The following is a 13,087-nucleotide window of genomic DNA, read 5'->3' as shown; positions in this document are numbered from 1 at the left end:
GCATTGTCTCTACGTCCCAGTCTCGCGTTACGTCTAATAAGAAAAAGGGCTTTAATTATAATGGATTGTTATGCCTCGGAGAACGAGCAGTTCCTCAATTAGACCTTTATTTTCGAGATAATCAAGAACCGCACGCGCAGGTTATCCTTACGCGTTAAAGTAAATCTGTTCGTTAACGTTGGTAAACACGGCCAGTAATGAAGCTGCAGGATTAAGCACTCGATCGCTCGTTATAACGAACGTGTTAAATGACTGCCTTGAATTGCTATAAATCGCCTACTGGATGAAGCTATGTATCATGCAGCGGGACGCGTACCCGTATCATTCGCAGCCTTCAATCGCGATCGAAATCTCCGCGATAAATCAGTCCGAATGATATAGAATCCGGATCGAGGTTTTCACGCTACGTTAGAAACAAAGGGCCCATCGCTCGTTTGCCAATAAAATTCCCTCCGATTTCCAAGTAAATCGTATATTCTCTTTAACGTTGAAATTGCTGGTTTAATAGAGGTGGCAGGGGTGGCGATTGTTTATTGCATTTCCTCTATCGAAAGTGTCGGGAAGAAGAGGCGTACGACAGAGGGGAGAACATTAAACGCGTCCAACCAAGGGTAAAAGTGTTGCTACGTGGCGAAGAACAAAGGCAGTTAAATAGATCGAGGAGAAGTGGATTAACGCTTCTTTTCGTTAAAAGACACCCTTCTAGGTATCGAACTCTCGACCCTTTCGCGTTCTTCAGCCTCCATCTGATTAGAAGTTAGTCGATACGCAAATTGCTTCAGGAACAGTCGAATCCGATTTTCAGCATGTTTCTTTATTTTTATTCTCGTCACGATTACATCGAATATTTTCTCTTTACTTCTATCACTGTAGAGAAGAACGTGTATCATTCGCTATGAACACATTTGGTACGTAGTTTAACTTTTAGACGTATGATTAATTTGTCTGTAACGGTGTATGAAGTTGTTCTATTGAAACAGAGAGAAGAAAGCGAAAGTGTGTGATGGTACATGGCACAATATATATTGTGCTAATACAATGATAATAACAGAAAGAGCGAATAGTAACAATAAACTAAAATCGTACGTAATTAAAGAGAAGACACTTAACACGGAACAAATACCTCAAACCGATTTATTACGATACACGAATATTAGTAACACGTAAAGTTGATAAAAACTTAGTCGTTGACAAATCCAACTAATAACCAGGCTGCGGATGTTTATGCGTGTACGAGAAATTTGCAACTGCGAAAATTTACAGAACGCGTGTAATATGAAAAAACGTATCGGATATAAAAGTTACAGCAGACTATTTTCAATGTTTAGTAGGTGAGACAACTTTTAGTTAAAGTATCATTGTTTTTCAGTACACTTGATAAAAAATATAAATTTGCACAAACGTGCGCGATCTGGTTAAAACATATCGAAAAAGAAGCAGAGTAAGGGAAAAACATTTTTCACCTGTTCACTTATCTACGACAAAGTTCCGTCAAATTTGTTAACACTCCCCTTATTAGAAGTTCGATCAAGTGCAGATACGAAGAACATCAAAACGTTGATACGTTTAATTAACGCCGACCACTCGAGACGTCCCTATTATCCGAAAATTCACCCTCATCGTCGTTCCATGGGGGTTACACGGGTATTCTCGTGTCGGAAGCAACCCTGGCTGACAGCGTTGGTTGGTTACGTTGCCTAGAACGTGCCTGGACAATCAGTGGACAGAATTCGGTCGTAATCAACACGATTACACTGGCCACCCACTTAACTCCCAGCAAATGTCGTTAATTCTCGGCAAATTAACCGTTCCGCTTTCATAAACGGAAAATCGAAATATTACGAGGTAAAGGAAAACACCATAATGAACGCGAGGGAACCGAGAACGATTATCGATGCACGATGAATATTTGACGAGCGATTTCGAGGCAGATTTTGACGCTCCTCCGTTGTTTACCGAAATTCTTCGATGCCAATTCCTCCTCTGATTCGTTTGGTCATTAACTGCTGGGAAATGAAGGATTTCGCAAACAGAATAGAATCGAGCGCAACACGTCGAAGCATTGGGAAACTAGTTGGGCAGTTGGAAAATCCACTTCTCTCTGTCCCTGATGCATATTCGCGTTCTTCTTTTGCCACCGATGTTTAATCGGCCGGCATACGGACAATTTTAGCCTATGATCGACCCCGCGATCGATCTGGTTGAGACAAAGGGCGTGCAATTTTTGCGTTTCAACGACGCGGGACAGCTAAACGAAGGGTTTTCGTTAAAAGCCTGCCAGCCAGAGAGGTTCGATCGATGAACGTTAAACCGCGTCCACACGGAGCACGTTCCTTCATGAGAAATTAAATTAAAATTGTTGGTGGAGATGCGTTTCTGAAAAGCGAAGGATACGATTGCAATTTGCAATAATAACGGTGCAAAATTGCTAAAAGACCGTGCTTCGGGGGTCGAACGATCCGGTGTACCGTGCAATTACGATTCTCTTGTGGAGAATCATCGGAATGTACCTGGTGTCCCGTATGGAACCTGGATGTAGCGAACACGAACGATCGATCGACCGACTTTGTAATCGCTGGAAGGAAGAATTTAATTACACCGTATAAGGTGGCGCTTAAGTACAAGCGAAGGAACGAGCGTGGCGACGACGAAATGAGAAAGGAAAGAGGATACCGTGTAACGGGATAAGTGCCAGTGTCAGGAGTTGTGTAATCGTCCGCATGAGAAAGGTCGGTGGTAGCGAACGGTGGAATCGTTGCTCCGTAAACGATGGATGCGCCGCGGAAATTCCGATGTTCCTCGCAAAACGCGCCGCGTCGACCAGATTTCAGCGATGTTCGGCTCGACGATCGAACCATTCGCTCGTGGTACGCGTAGTTTTTCCCCTGTTGGCTTCGAGCGGACAAATAGCGACCAGAGTTAGGATAAACGCGATGTTTTTTGCGCTTCTCGCCTGTACCGCTCTTTATAAAGTTATTTTTTACGCAACCCTGTTTGACGTTTATTTTTTGTTGCCACGTGGTTTCGAAATAACGGCAGATTTGTGGGACGCTGCACCGGTATTTAGTTTCCAAGCTCTCGTGTTCGTCGTTGACGCTCCGTTTCTACTGCACGGCTCGGTTGACCACACGATGCTTTAAAATAACTGTTTTTTGTCATAAGCTCGATATAGCTGGTTAGATGGTTCGCTTCAATATAGTTAGAAGACTGTTTAATATTGTAATATAATATTATTTGAAAATTGTTGGAAGATTAATATTATTTCGAAGAAGTTTGCTTCGATATAGTTAGAAGACTGCTCAATATTCTAATATAATATTATTCGAAGATTATTGGAAGATTAATATTATTTTGAAGAAGACTGCTTAATATTATAATATAATATTATTTCGAGGTTATTGGAAGAGTAATATTATTTTGAAGAAGGCAAATTTTTAAAGCATACTTTTCTTATCTAATATATGCACAGACTATTTATGGATCATACAGAGGATGATTCTTCGTGCAACGATAAATACGTACGTTGCATTGAGTAATCGGTTCGTTCACTGCTGTATATGTTTGCAAGAGCGTTAAACAAATTCAAAGGAAACGAAGACACGCGTATCTGAACTTTTACAATGCGATAGTAGCTGGAAGAATTAAGCGATGGACGATATTAATCTACACAGGACTCGATAACTTTTTCACGTTAAAGCAATCGTTTCAAAGTCCTGTATTATGTAGTGAGAATTTTGAAAAATGTTTGTAATAGACGCAACTATATATTCAACAATTAGCCAGCTTCGCTTCGAAGTAGTTAGGCTATTAAACACTTACGGTGGCAGCCATTAATGCATCCCACGCGCATTTCCCCTGCGGCCACTAACAGGAAGACCCTCCCAATATAAGCAGGGGGCCAGATCGTCTAATGGTAACTATGTAACGGCCTTGCTGCCGCGGTATCTTCCGGTTACGAGTTTCCTGATGCCAGCTACGAGCAGGTCCGATCGTAAAAGCTCAACTTTTGCCGTGAAAAACGTATACAGCCCCAGTCCTTTTATGATCAGTTGTTTGCACCATCCCAGGAGAAACTTACGCTTACTTTAAGGCCAATCACCTCGAGATGATAAATAATTCTTCGACATTTTGAAAGATATACTGACAGACACGTAATTTCAATGTTCTTTCTCTCTCTGGTTCGTGCGTACCTTTTCTCTCGTCTCGAATGAAAATATTAGGAGGTCGTGCGATAATTTCGCGTCTCTTTTACAGTCTTCTCGAGGTATTCGTTTATTTATGGGCCATTTTACATCAAATGCGGTACAAAAATAGGCACGGTAAGTAATAAGAACTGATTGTACGTTTCGAATTGAACGTTCGAAAGAAAAACATTTTAATATTACAGTCGAAATCCTATCCATATCCCGTGCCATTTATTTAGCTCCGGGAATTTTATCGTCGGAGAAACACACAGATAGATAGAAGGCAAAATTCGTTAGTTGATTCGTGGATACAGCCGTATTTCAACGTATCAAATTTTTATATCGTTCTGATAGAAAAGTCCTGCAAATATCCTGAAATATTCTGTGACACCCTGTACATTATAGTTTCGCCCTTTTGAAGCTCGTTGTTAACGGCGTTGATGCCGTTTACAGAGATTACGCGATGCAGGCGTGGCTCACAGGTAATTGAATTTTTTAATGAGAGGCGTAGAAGAACGATTTAATAATCGTCGGACGACGTAAACCCTCGTTCGCGAAACGAACGTTTTTAAGCCGACGTTTCACTGTCGTGATGGCTTCCCACGTGGAAATTCCTATGCACCGTGTAATTTGCCGTTAATGTCCCGCTTTTACATATCAGCCCTGTGATATTAAGAGCGTAGTGCATCAAAGGCCGACGAAATAATAGACATTCCGTTACCTACTTTCTCAGCCGACACAACGACAGATCGCAGTGGATTCCTATGACAACAATTCCTCGGTAATTTTTCTCACAAGAACCAATTCTCTTGTATAATACAATTCGCTGCGACATAGATTCTCTCTACCATCTTGCCTTCTTTGTTCTTTTTATCTTCGAGGACACTTTTTCTCTAGTTCCATCGAGAATTTTTAATTAATTCCCTCTCGAAATTGTGTTTGACTGTAGCGCTCGAAGCTGCTGTATTTCCCCCGTATTTCCTGGGGACGTGCTCTTTCGCGGCTCTTCGCGAGAAGCACCCATCAGACTTTTTGGCATAAAACAGAGTGCTCAACGTCGACGCTGTTTTATTTCCCGACGTCGCGTCGGTTGCAGGGAGCAATGATTTTCGACCACGCCGCTATTTCACACTGCTTAACTTTAAGAAATGTCAGCGTTGTCGAGCTCTCCAGCTCCATCCAATTCCGAAGCATCGAATGCAGATGTTGGTGCGGTTGAAACTTTCTTTCAGTGGCGTACTTAACCCCCGTGAAGAGGCATTTTCGCCTACAGTTTCTCACGAAAGTGTTCAAACTTGTAGAAACTTTTATGCATATATTATGCGTGCCGCGCGAAACATTTTCAAATTTCATTGGTTCTCGTGGCACGGCTATCGTGATTATATTGATCAAATTCGAAACAGATTCGAAAGGACCATTTGCGAAACTTATTATACGCTTCGGATGGCTGTTCGTGCCGTATAACAATTTTTTTCTTTAAATAAATAACTCCTATGTATATACATTTCCAAATTGGCTTCGAATTTGACCGATGTAATTACCATAATTGTTTTACATAACACAATGTACACATAAAAATTAGGAAATTCACTATCATAGAAATGACGAGCGTTGGAATACTCTCACGAGCCACTCTATTCGCAACCCTTGCAGAAAAATCGAATATTCCGCCAATCCTTATCCCACGTTACAGTTCTTTCCTCCCTCTGTCAGTCATCCTGTCTACTTGCAGTCTGGTAATGCTAAAATTGGCAAACTTTCTAGAAGCTCGCACCACGAGGCAGGATTTCAACCTTATTCTTATTCCATCCCCGAAGCGCTTGTCATCAAGTATTTACTAACGATCGCATCCCCTCCGATCTATTATTTATGAGCTGGTCAAACGACACGAGAAATCGAAGCCCGGTCTCTTTCGGATGATAAACTCGAAATGGGACTCGGCAAGGTAGATTTCATCTGGCCGCCTGTGGATATAAATCTCGTTTGCTAGAAATACGCCCTAAATCGTGGCTTGACTCGCGTAAGATTGAGGCTTCACGTGCCTCATAAATATACTCACCGGTCGAAGAACCGGAAAGCAAGCAAATCTCTGGAGTTGTTGTGTATAAAAATTCCTCGAATATTTTATAGCGTTTGTCGGTCAATTTGCGACCATTGATTTAAATGTTACAGACGCTAAATGACATAATCAAAGGGTCCGTCTGAAAGTTATTCTCGTCGATTTTTATCTCTTTCGATAGATTCGATCTTTCTGTGTGACTACCGTACGTATAATTTATAATTATGAGGAAGAATTACGCCTGATTAAATACGATATTATGGAAATTTTGAAAATACATTAAATTAGAGATATTTTTAAACTTAATATCGAAATGGGGAGGCTTGGAAAAATACAGCCAAAGTGGATTTCATTACACGAGCCACTCGTTTGCCTGATTATTATTATTATCAAGCACTTGTGGAATTAATCAAGCACAGAACCGTAAACATAATGGAAAATTACAACGTGATTGCGCGAATGACCGAAATTTTCGTGATTGCAATACGCTCAAACGATCGGTGTTTATCGTCTAACGTAAATAGCGCATCTGCGTTGACAGTTGCCAAGCATCGTTTAACGTGTAAATTATAGCGAATTACTAGCTTCCGAAGTTTGATTACTGCTGTATAGTATTTGCCGAACTTGTCAGCGTGCCGGACATTCCCAGAGACGGTTCCCGATGTCGTCTATTTCGCGTAGAGTAAATTCATATCATCGTTTTGCAAATTGAACGTGATCGTAACGTTGTTTTATTATCGAATAAAGTAAATCACGCGTTACTTCGTCTCTTGATGAACTAGATGGCGGTAGATTATATAAACCTTTTTGTCACTGCAGATTTTTTTTTTTACAAAGAGACCTTTCTTTGCATCGGACTCTGTATGAAAGATGAAACCGAAAGATGAATTCTGATTGTTTTCACTTGAAAAAGAATGGTCAATATTCTCCGAACATTGGCAAACAACCGTGCAAAAAAGATCGATACGAGAAGTTGTATGATTTCTGTGGAAAAAATTTGATTAAAGAAAAAAAAAAAACCTTTTCAATAGACTGCTCGCAGTATGTCGGTATATTCCCATAACATGAAAAAGAGGAAGACAAATAACGAGAGAGGTCGTATGGTGCACTCAAATAAATGAAAAGTCGTGTTCACCGCGCGTATCGTTATTGCTTAGCAAGGCAAGTTTCCGAGGTTCTAGTACGGCACTTTTTTAAAAGTAGTGTCGCGCATGCTTGTTATATACAATCGTCTTCCCACCTAAGATAGATGTATCTTGGAAACTTGGCGATGTCTGCGAAGATTCTGGTACGACGCAGCAGAGAAACTTGCTCGTAAGAAACACGCGAAGTTTCCTTTGCTCGACGAGTCTGCGAACTTCCGCGGAAATTTCATTTATCTTCGTTTGCGAACGCGATATCGAACGTTCGATTTCGGAAGCATCGTCGTCGACTCTGGCCTGCATTACACGCACTGTCCCAGCCACGTCAAATGTCAGAGCGGCATTCGAAAGGGAAACGCGCTCTTTAATGCCAACTGCTTTCAGCACGCTCTCGCTTTAGCTCTTTACGGTCCTCCGTTGTGTCGAGCTAAACTCGACGATCTACGATTCCTCGCAATTCTAAATCCTTCCATAAGTTACTAGTTGCCAACATTAAAGAATAACCTTCAACAACAAGTTTGCTAATAGAACAAGTCGAACTTTATATTTTATAAATTACCTCGGTATCTTATTTAACAGCAAAACGTACGAAACCGTAAAAAAAGAAGTCTGTATAATCTGGAATTTCTAGCTCAGATATTTATTAATATCATTAGTATAATAAATTATCATGGATTCAGGTTTCGAAAGTAACTTATTAAGTATGAACCAGTTAAAACGAAACGTCAAGCGCTCTATGGACAGAGCAATGGAAAAAGCCTTTTCACGCTTATCGTGTCTACGAAATACCGTAGCGATCGTTATCACAGGTTGCTGGAATATCGCAGAAACCTGGTAATTTCTGGAAATCGGTTGTTGCGTCAAGTTGAAGGATAGGAAATTAAATCATCGAGCAAAGTAAAACGCGTGGGCATATCAAAGGAAACGACGTGAAATATAATTTAGGACATAGCCGATCGACGAGACTTATCGACGCTGACAATCCGAGTCTTTATCCAATGGGTAATCGACATGGAAAATTTCATCATCCGAGAACAAGGAGAATCGTGACCAGTGGAGACACAATTGGGGCAAATCCTTAACGTAGTCGACCCCATGAACGTATTTCTGACACTCGATAAGACAAGTAGTATATCGATCGTGCAGCGATTATGTCACCCATGTTCTGACACGGTGCTTCGTATCGCCTCGTTCTGCTCCATCATCCGGAAAAGAATTCGTTTCCTCCTTCTTCTTCTTCTTCTTCTTCTTCTGCACGCAGCACCGACCTTTGATACGTTTGGCAAATTTCTTTATACGTTGCGCGTGTTCTGCAATTGAAACTTCTCGATCTCGCGGAAGCCGTTAATTTTTGATTAATCCTCTCATAGAAATTCCACAGAATTCTTCGTGAAAGGATATTAATCGCTGTTCAACCATATTTCGTATTGCAGAGAATAGCCATATTTCAATAGCAGCGAATACATGGACTAGTTAGTAACATTTTGAGGAACGATGTTGCGTGAAAGAATCAAGTAAGCAAGTAAAGGAACGAATGTAGTAACGTTTAACCGAAATTTCGTCAAAAGGAGAAACTTCGTATTCATTTTTGTGCCGTTCGATAGTCGTTGTTTAAGTGCCATAAAATTGAGCAGCAGAAACCGAGCTAGGTTGTCCGAAAAGTGTTTTTCTTTCGCAAAAGTGTTTTTTTACAACAGTGCACTTTCATACAAACGTGAAACCAAGTCTGTGAAATTTCGCTGCGTTTATCTCGACAGAACAGAATAGGTCGTACGTAATTCGACAAAATAATATAAAACAAAAAACGTACCGCGTCTATTATTTCCTTATAAAACGAAAGAAACTTTTCAGACAACTTAATACAATAATATCGTTGTTCTCAGCTGTCGACGATATCTCGGTTTGACGATATCCTAAGAAATAAGTGAAAAATCTTAGGGGCTAAAAAGTAGGCAACCTCGAAGACCACAGAAATGAAACCGAATCGAATTAGCTGGCAAACGTGTATCTGTGTATGTATAATATGTAACTGTAAATGCGACGACGTATATATACGATTGACTCGTGTTAGTTGCAAGCCCCTCGCCATATCTCGTCGCCTTTCACTCGGCTATACTTCGCGCCATTGTGCAGCAGCGAGTTGCGCAACGATATTTTAGTTCTCTTGCATTGCAAAACGAACGTGTATAAATATATACATACATGATAGTTACCGTTACACTGCCATCTTGTCACATTTCCATCTACTTCGATGATAAACTTCGTATGTAGTTACTCCGGATGAATGACGATCTCTGAATGTCTGACGATGTCATCGATCGCGTATTTCTCTTCTCTCGTCGATCGTCAATCACGACCAAGTATTAGGTTGCTGAATAAATTCCGTGCTACTCTTACTCAACACAAGCAAGCTATCGATCCTATTTAAATATATCATTGGAAGGGAACGATCCTTTAAGTGCAAAGATAGAAGTTGAATATTGAAAAGAGCGACAAAGATACCAAATAAAGGGTGTCGTTAAAGCACGCCAGATATGACAATAAACTCGTAAGATGAGACTGATTTTTAACGTTACTCTTTTGCAAGAAACAAACGGTCAAACGATCCAAGTCCTTGAAATCTCGAATGGATCAAATTAGATCTACGGACCAACGATTTTCTTCGTATTAATCGATGCAGAAATATCGTAGAATCGATATACACGCATAGAAAACGAATGAAAAAATATTCGTTATATTTTCGTCAATTAAAATAGGATAAAATCGAGACATCTTCGATTATCATCTAAATCATCGATCGATGTTCGTGTATTCCTGCAGTTATCGGAATCGTCGGGTAATCACCAAAGATCGGCATTTAATGGTAATTTCACGTAACAGCACCGAGAAACGTCGGAGATTGCACCGGTCGGTTGTCGGTCTCCATTGGCCGATCGTTCAGCATCGGTTATGAACGCGAAAGAACAGAGCCCCGTTCTCTTACACGTTGTTTTACAGCTACGTTGTAAGTCAAAGCTCGCGACTAATGAACCATTTAGCCGTGAAGCAGCACCGCTACGATGGAAAGTCGGAGCTCGTCGATTCACGATGATCGTGTCTTATTCAGAACGACCATAAAACCCGGGGGCTGATTTATTTGCCAACCGACCTCGCAAAAATACGTCCACGCGTCGACCGGATTTTAAATCGCATCCGTCCATACGCGCCACTATTAAAATTCATTCCGCACGGACGATACCATTAAAATTTAATAGCTGGCCGGCGCACGCGCTTCTGATTCAGCCCCTTGTGTCGAACAGCCCACTCTTTCTCTCCCTCTCGATCCCTCCTTCTGCCCCCTCACGCTTGCATCCCGATAAATCCTCCGAGAAATATGATTCTCGATTCTCTCGTGCGAAACGAACGCATTGTGAATGTACGCGTCATTGCACCGCCATTTGACGAGGCCAATATTTCTGGACAATTCGAGAATTTATTTCACCGCCGCGTTAGTAGCCTTTTAATTCTTCCAATGGACGCTGGATCATTGTTGAGCGTCAGGCACGTTATTCTTCGATGATCCATGAAACTTGTACGAAAGATTATAAATCATGGTCTAAGAATCATCGTCAATAAACAATAAAATATATTTAATTGGCGAATCGGAAAACGAGTCGCAGCGTTGAGTTTTCTTTGCAATTAAGCGACGACGCCTACTGACTTTTCTACAGATACGCTTTCCTTTTTTTATAAATTTGCATTGCGCTGATGCGTAAGGTTTCTTTTTCTCCTAAGAAACTTGTTTCTTGACACTTACACGGTGACACGGCTATTTAATTATGAATCGGTTGTTTCGACAAGCTGATAATTTTGCTTTTTAATGTAACAAAACAGCTGGTCGGAAAGTAAAGTTTGGCCGGGAATCCTTCGAGGCTGACAATCAGCTCGCGAAAATCGATGAGGCATTTTAGGCCAATCTCTCGCGAAATTCAGCTCGTCCAAGATTCGACCGTCCTAAAGCCGAAGCACCTCTTGTCTCGTTTCGTCCGTGCAGAAATTCATTTAAGTATTCCTCGACGATATCACGAGGTTCGTGCGATGATTAAAATTTATAAGGTAGCTGCCGGTTCCTTGGTAATCTGCGACGAAACGATCGATTCGCACGAGCCTTCTTTGCGATACAGCGTGATCTTAAATTAAAGTATCGAGTTTAGCAACACGCAGGGCTGCATGCAATATCTTGCCCAATGGACTGAGATTGTACGTATAATAGCTCCTTTTTTCTCAAACTTTCGTGTATTCGTTCGACAAGACGTTCAAACATATACCGTGGCTGTAAAAAGTAACGTAGTTGAAGAATACAGTGGCAGTGTACGTATATTCTCGACGAATATTATGCTTATGATCCTGAACTTCGAAATCGTCCGAGCATCGCTTGATCGTTGCGGGTATTTTTCACAGCTGGCTATCTTACTGCGCGCGACTATCTCCGTAGACGTTACCATTCTATATTAACGGTAAAAAAGAGAAATAGGCTACCAAACAATGGACTTCCTTTCGATAATAAGATTCTCGGAATACAATCTGCTATGATAAGATTGGAACTTGGAAATTTTTCTACGTTTGTTGAAGCAATCTTACGGACTACCGAATGTCCTCAAAGAAATCGTATGAAGGGAAAATTCCAAATATAAAAGCAATCGTCGAAGAAAGAAAGGAATGCCAGCAATAAAAAAGCCGTAATAGATACCAAAGAATGAATTCCAATGATTAAACAAGGGAGGCGGGGGGGGGGGAATTTCAGCGACGTCGAGGAACGGAATTCCAAGAATATAAAAAAAGGGAGAAATTCCAGTAAAGTGAAAACTATCGAGGACATGGAAAGAAAAATTCTCGAAAAATTGAAGAACTTCAAGAATACGAGAAAATAATTCGAACAATGAAAGAACAATTAAGAACACCATAGAAGAACTTCCAAAGACAGTAAAAAAAAACGCTCGTAAAAAACAGTGGAATGATACCAAAGGAGGAATCGCAGCAATAAAAGTACGGTACAAGTTCGCCAGTAAGAAGTTGCTGCAATGAAAAAGGAAAAATAACTCCAGAAATGGAAAGCTGCAATAAACGGTATCTAACGGATAAAGAATGTCAGCAATTGAAACAACAAGTAACACCATAAGAAGAAAAGAATAAGGAAAGGTGGCGGACAGAGGAAAAGTGAAGTTTCTACGAGTGAAAATACAACGGATGGGTTTCAAGATGCGGAATTGAAACGCGAACTACGACCAATCGTCAGTGTATATAAAATAAGAGTCGACGTTCGCGTACAATCCAGTTCACGTCGAAGCAAACTTGTTTGGTATTCCCTTCTTTTCCCTTTGACCGCATTATCGATTCCTCGGTGCCGTTCGACTCCGCTCCGACCGATAACTTCGATAGCTTCGATTACGACCTATCGATCGCAACATCCTTCACGAGTACCGTCGTTCTGCCCGAAAAAATATTTTCACTCTCGCTGATACCATCGACGTTTATGGATTCGTAGATGAGAATTTAAGGCCGACATATTTCGCGAAGAGCTGTGCTCGCTAAAAGATCTTTGAACAGCTTATGGAAGCCTTAGAATCGTATGGCTCGATAGTAATTCTTTTGAAACTCTGTCAATAACGAACAAATTCCGCTACAAACGATACTTGGTATTTTCAAGGATGAATCGGCTTGTC

At 40.9% G+C, this 13,087-nt stretch overlaps 1 protein-coding gene across 3 annotated transcripts in view; it reads left to right on the top strand.

The window, feature by feature from the left end:
• LOC100741363 (serine/threonine-protein kinase 25) overlaps nt 1-13,087 on the top strand; it is a 116,486-nt gene that overhangs the window by 54,008 nt on the left and 49,391 nt on the right. The window lies entirely within an intron of this gene.

This window comes from Bombus impatiens, unplaced genomic scaffold, assembly GCF_000188095.3.
Source record: "Bombus impatiens unplaced genomic scaffold, BIMP_2.2 scf_2222, whole genome shotgun sequence".
NCBI classification, from domain to species: domain Eukaryota; kingdom Metazoa; phylum Arthropoda; class Insecta; order Hymenoptera; family Apidae; genus Bombus; species Bombus impatiens.
The sequence above is the reverse complement of the archived record's forward strand: the minus strand, read 5'-3'. Positions and strand labels throughout refer to the sequence as shown.